The following is an 11,292-nucleotide window of genomic DNA, read 5'->3' as shown; positions in this document are numbered from 1 at the left end:
ATGGAAGAAAGTTAAGAAAAAACTGCCTCTAAACATTAAAACTTGGCATTTTCGCTTAGAAATGACTCTATTAATTATGTTGGTGCTTCATTATTTGCTGATGTAGGTATAAAAGTATGTAGTTAGCACTTTCAATGGGAAATCCCCGCATGATTAAGTATGGAAAAATGCAAAGTTCATTTAAGTGACACCGAATAAAATTTGCATTTTTATTTTTTTCGCCAGTTAACTTTCCATTTGGTGTACTATGAATGCAAACTTTGGGGTCCAAATTAAATGCTTTTGTCAGAAAGCGTATCAAAACCAATGTTGTTTATATACTCGTTCAATTTGTAATGAGAAGTAAAATTAGACACAAAACCGTAAAAAAGCTTGATGACAAAGGCCCCGAGGCGGATTGTGATAGTTTACATTAAAGATCACGATAAGAAGCTGGTGATACGCTTAGGTGAGCGAATATGTTCCAAAAATAAGCCCCCCGTGTATTCGTGAACCGTCATGGTCGCGTGCCGCTGACTTTATGCGAACGGTATTAATTTGCTATAAATTAAATAACTCGCCGCAGCTTTCCATTTTGGTATTGGAGTCTTCTACCGCACGAAGATGGGGCTGCACCTGGGTACCGTTTTGGGGAGAGAGAGGTTTGTGTTTTCTTTTCTGGCTGCACTATCGCTACGGATCCAGTGGCTTGGCGAGGAAAATGTCCAAATTTTTCCAAAACCGCACCGTTCTCTCTCATCCTGCCACTACCACCCAGTTCCGGAATGAAAGCGGAAATCAAGAAGAAATTTGGGCAAAACATACGCACATGGTGGTTTATGAGTCGGAACCATATCGGAACTCTCTTACGTGGTAAGTGAAAGAGAAGGAGAGGAAAACAACCAACAGTAGCGAAAAAAAAAAAAACAAGCGAGGCATCATAATAATAGCAATCGTGGAAGAGGGCCACTCGCGAAAGTGGCCGAAAAATTTCATTATCTGCATCCATTTGTTGATGATGTGCGAGCCATGTGTGCCTTGTGGGGATGAAGTATATTTTTTATCTTTCCCCGACCTCTGTTCCTCTATTACCCCGCACGTGGTCACCACGTTTGTGCATTGTTTTTGGTGGATTTGTTTACTTCCGTTCAGCTGCACGCTCGCCTCCGCCGCCATTACACCGACGACGAACCCCTGACGGCCGTGGTCTGAAGTGGCCACCGTATCGGTGTCAAAATAGTTATCCTACCCCATGTACACCATCAATTGGGCACGTTGGTGAAAATAGGCACACGGATTTGCTCTTCCCTTTTTAGTGTCTGCTCACCCGCCAAAAACGATATTTGGCCATGGGTGGAATTTCGGCAGCACGGATGTGTTTTCCAAATCTTGGCGCTAGTCTGCGAAAATTGAGCCCGAAGTATAACCAACAATACACACTCATCTCGAAAATTGACAGAAAGCTGCTACTTTTACCGGGTGCAAAGGTGCGACCAGTGCATGGGGGGTACTAATTTTTTGGAAGTAATACGGTAATTCGTAGCGGGTGCGATCATGCACGGGATTGTTTTTATTTCACAGGCTGTGTGTGAGAGTGCGAAGAAGAGGTTGAAAAATGAAAGCATTGCTAATGGCTCATCGATGAATTAGGGGTTGGAAAAAATTAGCTTTAGGATACTTGCCGCAATTGAACTACGTAAGCTCTGGATCAGACTTAGTAGCACAGTCCAGACTGTACATTAAATTTAGTCGTATTAAGAGCTTATTTTGACACAAAAAATGCTAACGAATAACAAATACCAATCTGAGTTAAATCCCTAAATCCTTAAATCCCTCGTAGCCAATTTAAAAAGTACATCATTTTGCATAATGTATATCGTTTTCTAAAATTTGAAGCTTATAAATAACACATCATTTCTTCAACACTACGCTTACAACTTTGTGGTTCACTAGTTTTCAAAAGGTTTCCTTTGGTCAAGCAATGATTGTGATAATAATTCTTGTTACTGATAGCAAAACCCACCAATCGAATCTTTTTTTTTACCAACTTGTTCATATTAGAAGGACTTCAACGATATTAGTTTGGGGCATGTTCTGAACTGAGACTGAAGCTTCAACTTAGGTTGTTAGTAATTTAAACCCGATAACTGATGGTTGTTTTATGAACACTATAACTTAAATGAAGAATAAAGTATAGAACTATCGTGCCAGTCCAAAATATTCGCCATCAAACATGAGCAGTAATTTTAACGAGTCTGTACAGAGTTAAGAATGAACTTTGAATGTATTTTCAGATTTCAGAAACATTACTTATTTCTAACAAAATATTTATAAACTACAAGCACTAAAATTATATAATAAAGCTACAGTAAAAAATAAAGCTGATACATTCAGTTAGAATGGCAGGTACATAGCACATAGATTGTACTTTTTAGATAATTATAAATATTCATTACACAGAAAATAAAAGCTTCATGATAAAAAGATTCATGTCCTATATTACACTCCAAATAAGGGAAACACAATTTACACATGTTACGAACATTCAAGGTTATGTACTTTGCTACTTACTTATCCGGCGCTACAACCTCTTCGCGGTCTTGGCCTGCTGCAGGAGACTGATTAAAGGTTATGTACTTCTACATATAATTCAGCATTGTTGTTTCCAAAACTGAGGCTAAGGCAGTTATCAAACAGTCGTAGGACTTGGATTCTAGTTTACCTTTTTTTTTTAATACTAATAAACGTACGTAATAATAATAAACGTCGATTACTCTCTGAAAAGCAAAGAAAAATTCTGTCCCAGTGTAACCACCTGAAAACCCTCTGCGCTAGTTATTAGTAACAGAATGAGATACATCAGATCACTTAAATTGATAAAGTTGACGCGTTGATAAAGTGTTTGTTGAGAGTTTAATAAAAGATATTGTAGGTCTGAGGCTTAAATCATACTGAAATGTTATATTTTTCTGTACAAAAGGACTATTTGATTATTAGAGACATCCTCCGGTTTTATGTCGCAATGAGTTTAAATCACTCACTCGCTCAGTCAAAGACTCACTCAGAATCTAAGTAAATGGCACTGATATTTTATTTTTTTCAATGAATTGTGTAAAAAATATACTTTTAGTATAATAATTTGTTTGTAAAAGAAATGTTGGCAACATTTTCAAGCATTCTTTCAATGCCCTTCATTGTTCATTCGCCACTAACCATTGCAGCATTAACATGGAATCACTATCGAGAGCATTCGTCAGCGTCAGGATGCTTCGTACACAAAACGGTTAAGAATATGTTTGTGTTTATGCACAGAAAGCATCGTGTATTGTTCTTTTGCTCACTCTGCACGTGCTGAAAACTTCGAGCACAACCCACCCAGCGGGAGGAACATTATGCTAAAGAGAATCGCAACGGTGCCGAGTGTGTCGGTAACTCGTGCCAGTACCAAAAACCACTTGCCATCGTTGTACATTTTTCCCACTCGAGACTTTCGAGCACATCTAAACAGCACAGAACAAAACAATAACAGCAGCCGAGCGGGCGAATAAAAAAGCAACGATTGCTCGCAGCCTGAAAGTAGTACAAACATCGCGTACCGCGTGCGCCACCATTTTCGTAGCACCGTTGCACCATCGACGGCATCAAGGTTTTGGCATCAAATCGCATGCAGGAAGGAAGCATCGCACCAATCCATCGCAAACGGGCAAACGGGCATACCGAATGAAATCGAATCCACTTTAGATAAGTGCTCCTTCGCAATAAGGGGTGGAAAAACACTTTGCCACACTGACCCAGATAAGATTTACCGGGACCCTTCCAAGCACCCGGAACGGTCACTGCACCCTGCCGCCCGCATTTGCGCTTCACCCTCCTGCGCTACGTTGCAGTAGGTGTAAGTTTGGAAAGTCGAATTTTCATCCCCCTGCACGTGGAGCGGAGGGAAAAAAACAAAGGAAACGGAAGGGAAAATTATGTCATGCTTTGAAGCGGCAACGATCATTGCTGGACGACTCGGGCGCGACTCTTCGGGTGGGATTTGTTATTCAAATAGCCACCCCGTATCGGTTCGAAGCGGGAAACAAAACGATAATGCCCCCGGAGCGGTTCGTAGAAGGTGAAGAAGCAGAAAAGGCTGACCGTGAATAAATTAAAATCAGACCGTCAGCGTCTGGCGAAGGCCGATGCGAGTTTCGGCGCACACGGTCAGAACATTTCACCGGCTAATCTCCGTTAGCTTTCGAGCGGGCGTTCTCGGGCGAACGTTTTCCCTCAATGTCCTACATAAATCTTCCTCTTTCTTTATTCCCTTAACCCCCCCAACAGGCGGTGGCGTACGGTTTCATGATTCCCAAATCAGAACCATTCTTTCGATGGTAAGGCGATAAAGGAAATGGTTGCATTCCGTTCGCTGCGGGAAGTTCATCGGAGCGTTAATTAATGTGGCCATATTTTTAATTCGCGTCCATACCATGTCGAAAAACGAGGGCTCCAGACGAAATAAAAAAAAAAGCTCCAACCTCCCCAACCGCACGGACACGTTCGTTTTGTAGACGTTTTCCGGTTCTTGTTTTTACCCAACCCCCCCGGGTTGGGAGGCCAGTTTTCCAATCCATCACGTGATAACTGGTTTTTCGGCAGCCACTTCGGATCGTAAGCAATCGTCCGAGCCGGCTGCGTGGCTTCGGAGTGGAGCAAACGGCTCGTGTGTCCATGTATGCCAAGCACCCAAGGGGTCCCTGGTGTATGAGTGTGTGGATTAAGTGGCTGTTTGTTGATTTTGGGGCCAATCGGGCCTCTTGCGGGAATCGGTGGACTAGCTTGCGAGATAACTCATCCGGTCAGCAGACATCGGGACGGTTTGGTTGTGTGTTGCATCGGTATCGTGTGTACGTGTACAGGTGAGTCTTGCTAATTTTGTTTGGATCTGGCTGGTGAGGAAAAAGCCGGAATAGGGCATTGGGAATACGGTGATCGTATTCGAAAATCCAGGTCAGTGTGAAATGGTCGATTGTTTTCGATGGTTTTTTGTTCTTGTTTTGTGCGCTTCACTGCGAAAGCGCTCCTACTAGGGTTATTGTTTTGAGCAGATTAACTCTAAAATCTTCATTCCCGAAATAGATTAGCAGATCGACCTGTCATCGAGGCGGAAAAGGATAATGTCGTGTTCGTGATGATGTTATCGCTTTTAAATGCCTGTGCGGCTTGACAGAAATTAGCAAGCGATAGTCTTTCGTTCCCGAAAGTGCCATTCACAAAAAGGTAGCGAATGCAAATCAGCTCTGGGTAATGGGCGGCGGGTGCCCGCTGGGGGCGAAAGGCTGGCGGAATGGCATAATCGAAGCGGCTCGTAATCGATTAGCGTAACAATGTTCCATGATGAAATGGACAATTTGGGCTCAATGATGCGATTAACGCACGTTTTCTTATTGGGCAGTATAAAATTCATGTTTTAATTGACTGTGTTGTGTTGGTTCGCTTTGAGTGTTTTATTTTAAATAAGAATGGTGTTGTTTTAACACGTATCCAGGCGTCACGCTTCTAGGGCAAATATTATGTTTTGTTTTGTTAATGGCACGTGTTGTTTGCCAGTTAATATTTGTACGATAATTACTGCTATTGTGCAGCATATCTTGTGCTACAGGTTGTGTCAGGTTTCTGATATTTAAACAGTAAACACAAGCAATAGTAGCCAAACTCATCAAAATGGAAGTGCTGTACTAGAAAATTTAATCACTTCACTTCCTTTTATTGTGTATGGATACTTTGTAATAGGGTATTTTGTAGCGTACTCCAAATTCAAAGCATTGAGCGAAACTAAAGTACAGTAATTAGGCAGATATTACTGTGAATGATTGCCACCCACAAAATAGTTTTCCCGGTAATAGAAGAACGATTTGTCCACTTCGTAGAAGAAATAGTCGGAAACTATGAGAGAGGAATTCGATATGGATTATCGTACGTGTGGCAGATCCTTGAGCATATGGAGATTATCCTTATTATTATGGAGGTTACAACGCCATAACATCCTTTGGAATCCCGGAAAAACTTACCATGCTCGGGAGAATATAAATGATCAACGTCAAATGCCAGGTGATAGGCGATGGGAAACTCCCAGGAAATCCCAAGACTCTGGGACTGGCGTACGAAAACTTTGGACACCATCCATCACCAACGCTGATCATGTAGACATTATTGGTTTACGGTTATCCTACGTTGTGGCTTACAACCAAAATATTGAACACACGCTGAAATACACTCACATCGTCCCTGCCAACACTTAGGCAGCTTTGAATACGTCCAAAATTATGCCTTCTTAGGTCAAAGGTTCCGAACAAAGCAAAACTTAACCTCTTAAGGCCTTTTTTAGACCATCCACAAGCACAGAAGAAGTGTAGTAGCTCCAAATTGAGATGATGTGATGGCGATGATGTGGTTGTTAGAACTGCCAGGATGACGGCACAGGATTTTGATAAGCTTAGAGTACTTCTGGAGCAGCAAGATACTGACGACGAGTCTGTTAAACATCAAACAACATTCAAATTAAATTCGATTATGAATATTGAAACTGATAAATAACGTAAGTTACTTGAAAGAACATTTGAAACAGCGTATATTTGAGGGATTTGGATCAATGTAAGTATCTAGAAGTATTATAAATTTCTCCAGTAAAATGATCGTTCAAGGTAATAAGTCCGGGAGACTAATTGGGCAGACGATATATCGTACAGCCATATTGAAAAGAGAGTAACCAATATGAACAGCCTCAGGACGGGATGTGCAGTCAACCGATGCGTCCTTAAGTTTTCCAGCCCATTGACTCTCGTTTCAGAGCACGGTACCGCTTCCAGGATGTGCACAAAATCGATCTTTGTCATAAGTAACCAATCTTCTCTGTGCCAGCGTACAATGTACCGAAGCGTACTGTGATCACAACTGACGCCGGACGCTATGGAAGACCCGTTGCCAGCACCAGTCCGATCGGTTCGATGTGAAAATTGGGCCGGGCGTGGTGGTGGATAGTGGCTCATAGTGGCAAAAGTATGAAAACCAGCCGGTGCATGGTCTCACACGGACCGATAATTAAATTCCTCGCTATCGACACGGTCCCTTCCGTCTCGTCCGTCCGACGGCTACGGGGATCTGACGTCCCGACTCGTCTGAACCGGTCGAATGAGGAGCGCACTCACAGGGTCAGTTGTACCGGTGGTGGATCTATTGGTCCGCAACGGTCCCCATCGACAACGGTGCCCCACGAAACGCACACACACACACATGCAACGGCTGATAAATACAGCCCACGAGGCAAACAGTTATCGCCAGACCGGTGGTCAGAGTGGGGCAAGCCTATCAACCGGCCGACTAAGCCGACAAGATTCGCAAACCTCGGTTATTGACTTCTGGACTGAATTGAATTTGCCTCAGTTGGGTGTGTGTGTGTGATAGGAGGGAGTGGGGAGTATGATGGCTTCTTATGCTTTGTTTTTCTTTCCCTTTTGCCTTCGTTTACCCTCATTTTGAATTGGAACTTCGAACTTCGAGCCAATGTGTTCCGGGTGGATGCATCGGGGTTGCGAGATGCGATTTAAGGATTTGTTCCACCCAAACCGTTGATGGGGATGAGGGTGTTTAGCGGGAAAAGTGTACGACTGTTTGGGTTAGCAAGGTCAGGATCGGACCGGATAGATTTACGATGGAAGTTAAACATAATCGTTCGATACTCGCAAAATCGAACGGATTCAATGTGATGGAAAGGTTCAACCTGAGATTACCCTACCTGCATCTTTAGCAAGATGGTAGATTAGAATGAAAAGGATGGAATGTAGAATTAAATATAAACGATTTTTGCTTTCAAAATTTATTTATGTTAATATTTGTGTCTGAATTTTGTTTGAGTGCTTGTGCTGTAATTTCTAAATTATATTATAAATTATATTAGGTGACTTTCTTATCTAACGTTGATGACAATAATCCCGCATGCACTGGATATATGCGTCAGGAGCCAAAACGGCTTCCACGTTCTGGGTCTGTGATACCATCCTTCACTTTCACCATCGCCGGCATCCGGCAGTGCAAACGTTATACCGTCTCCACAAATGCAACGATGCAACGGAGCAACGCCAGCAACCGCGGCGCAGGAAAAGCGCCCCAATGCCAATACCTTCACTGACGTCAAGGAAGCGGACACGTTCGTGCGGGCACAACGACCGCAACGAACGCGGACGCGGCGCTTCGTAATGCGCCGTAATCGGCATCAGATTCGACTGCACAAAACCGGATCAACCCGCGCCCCGTCACCGAGCAATCGCTGATCGTTTTTTCTCCCGTTCCGTGCCGGACGCAAAAAGGGTTCAACAAACCTTCGCTCGCGATGCTCGCGGGTGCAGACCACGTGCTGATTACAAATGCGCCACGGAAGCCAGCGGTTGCTGTACCTTTTGCTGTTCGCGTTTGCCGTTATTCCTCCGAAAGCGGATCTTTGCTCCGGGCGGCCCAATCCGTGGGTAACTTTCGCTTTTTGCCACTGCTACCTCGTCTCGCTGTCAGCTCTCCTCTACTTGGCGGTAGAGGAGGTAGTATGAGGGGCAAGCGGTGGGTTGGATAGTACAACGAACAAAACACATGCGAACGAACAAGCAGACGAGGTGAACAATTTGATGGCAAATCTGTTAGTCCAATTTTCGCGGCCAAGTGAAGAAAACAACATGTGATGATGGTTCCGTAGCATGCGAATTTTCCGCAAGCGGGCGGGTGGTTCTTTCCCAAGCAATATCCGGCATGTGTAACTTTACGCTGATAAGGAAATCATTAACAAGTGGCTGTGTTGATGTCGGTTTGGTTGTGATCTGACACGTGAATTGCACACGGTTGTCAACGGTTCGATATTGTATAAAGGACTTCAATCAGCTTTTGTTTAGGATCTTTAGGATGTTTGTATGAAAATATAGAGGTGTAAAAAAGGTTATATAAATTGGTTTCATATAAAGGACAAAACTCATTCTGTCATATCTAGTTCCTACTTCTAATCTTTTATCAATGACCCTGTAAGAGCAGCAGCAACAGCTTTTGATTAAGCTATGTAAAGCTCTTTTGCATACATCGACCATCGGCACGCATCCCTTTAAAAAAGTCTATTTATTTATCTATCATGAATAGAAAATATAAGAAAATAAATATAAAAGGGTAAGTATTTTACAAGCGTTTTAAAAGTAGAATACAAATATTACTAAATATAATAACTTGCCAGAATTAAATCGACCGTTCCTACAAATTACAACTATCCGTCAGAGTCGTGAAGATTATGTAACATAAGAAACAAAGTAAAATGGCAAAACAAACTGGACCATCAAGCTCGGGATGGCCTATAAACTCCCGAGGCAATCACCTGTGAGGGAATAAGCTTTCTTACCGGTGCTAAAATAACCACCATAGGGGATACGAAGGTTGCACTCCGTAAATCAGGCAGATTACTTCATTCTGCAATTTTTTCTCCAACCAAGTAAGCCATTTCCTGTACATCCCGCCCCGTGCTCCCAAGAACGTTCTAGCCGTTGGGGACTGGTATAGCGAGTCTGATGAACAGTGCGAAACGATAAACAAACGCTTCCGGTTCGGCTAAAGTAGCGCCGCCGATAAGAGGCATTTTATCGACACAAACCTGTCGGCGGATTCCGGTTCCCGGTCGTTATGATTGTCTCCCTGGAGCAATTTTTACCCTTACGGTGGGGTGAGCTGGCGTCCACCGCAAATAGAAGCACAGCGGCAAAATACGGCCAGGACGCGGCTGTGATAAAAGTACTCTTGTCGCTTCTCTTCCCACCAACCATTGGATCGAAGCGAGAGGTGCGTAAAGAAAAAGGTACTCACGCGCCACGAAAGGGCATCCGCCATGGAGAGGGGTATTACGTACGGGCCCTTTTTTTTCGAAGACCCTCACCGCTGATGTAAGCGAACAGATCCCCCACAAACCAGCGCCATGTTTCATTGCCTTTCCGGCACCCGCATGCGATCAAAACACTTCCTACACTTCAAAGGGATTGCTGCAGATGGCGCTGCAGTGGGCGGGGTGTTGAGCAGGGTGGTGGACGCTGATTTGTGATTTCCCACGCGCCCGAGAGAGGTTCGATGCAGCGATATTGCTGATGGTGAGCCAGCCGTGTTGTGCTGCACGCGAGATAAACGCTGTGTGGTCGGTTTCGGTTCGCGCCCTTCTGCGAGTGGCACCCTCTGCCTGTGTGTGTGTGTGTTTTTTTTTTGCACCACACAACGCTTTCAAGTCCCCACGGAGGGTACGCGCATGTTTACTTGCGCTTTCAAGTTCAAGTTTGGGGTTTGGGCTGAAGATGGCAACAATTTATCGAGGTTGATGATGCGGTGGGAAATTGCGTGTGCTGCTGCTCGAGCGGGAGCGTTTGTGTGTGCGTGCGTTTGCGTTACATTGTGTGTGTGTTTCGATAACGGTGTAACTGGTCTGGTGGGACGCCACTTCATCCCGGGGCTCGGGTATTTACTTTTATGTCGCACAATCGAACAGCAATTCCTGCGCGGTAGTGAGCTCGCGTGCTCGGTTCGATCGAACACACAAACGAAGCCTTTTTCTCGCCCAGCACGCGCGCTGTGCACTGGAGCGATCGATGATGGATGGAGAGAAAGGACCGTAATGTGCGAGTGAGGCTGTGCGAGTGACAAACGTCTTTATGGTGCTGGGCATTTTCATGATTTATAAAGCTGCAGTTATCGTTCACGGTGTATCGTGGTTGGCTCGTGGTTTGCGGTCTGATGCTATGTGAATGGGTAAAGCAGGAGAAAGACACCATGGGACGTATCGATCAAATAGAGTGTGACACAGTGAGCTGATGATATGTGTTGCTGGTAATAGTTTGCATAAGAAACAGTTACCAGATTAAGACGTACGGGATAAGGGTGTATATTTTCTCAATCGAGGAATATTTACACCCACATTAAATACATATTTTCGCTTCACCGGAATAAGAAACAAACTAAATAATAATAACGAATTGTTAAAGGTGAGAAAATGTAATAGGATCACACTATTTGGTTCATAGGTATTCCATAGTCTCTCTGGTGTAATTGAGTCTGAAGGCGAATTAGTTTTTAAGGGGAGCGTATACCAGTTAGGATAAGTCATCGTATTGGAAGTAAAAATATAACAAAAATACATACATAAGTTGGTCAACAAATTCGAAAAAAAAAATTATTGTTGCATTTCTTCAAAGCCCAAGATGTCAGATACATCCGACGAAAATTTGCTCAAAAACCAATCCTCAACAGTAAACTTAGGCTTATGTGAAAAGG

This window comes from Anopheles marshallii, chromosome 2 (assembly GCF_943734725.1).
Source record: "Anopheles marshallii chromosome 2, idAnoMarsDA_429_01, whole genome shotgun sequence".
NCBI lineage: Eukaryota > Metazoa > Arthropoda > Insecta > Diptera > Culicidae > Anopheles > Anopheles marshallii.
Note: the sequence above shows the minus strand (reverse complement) of the source record.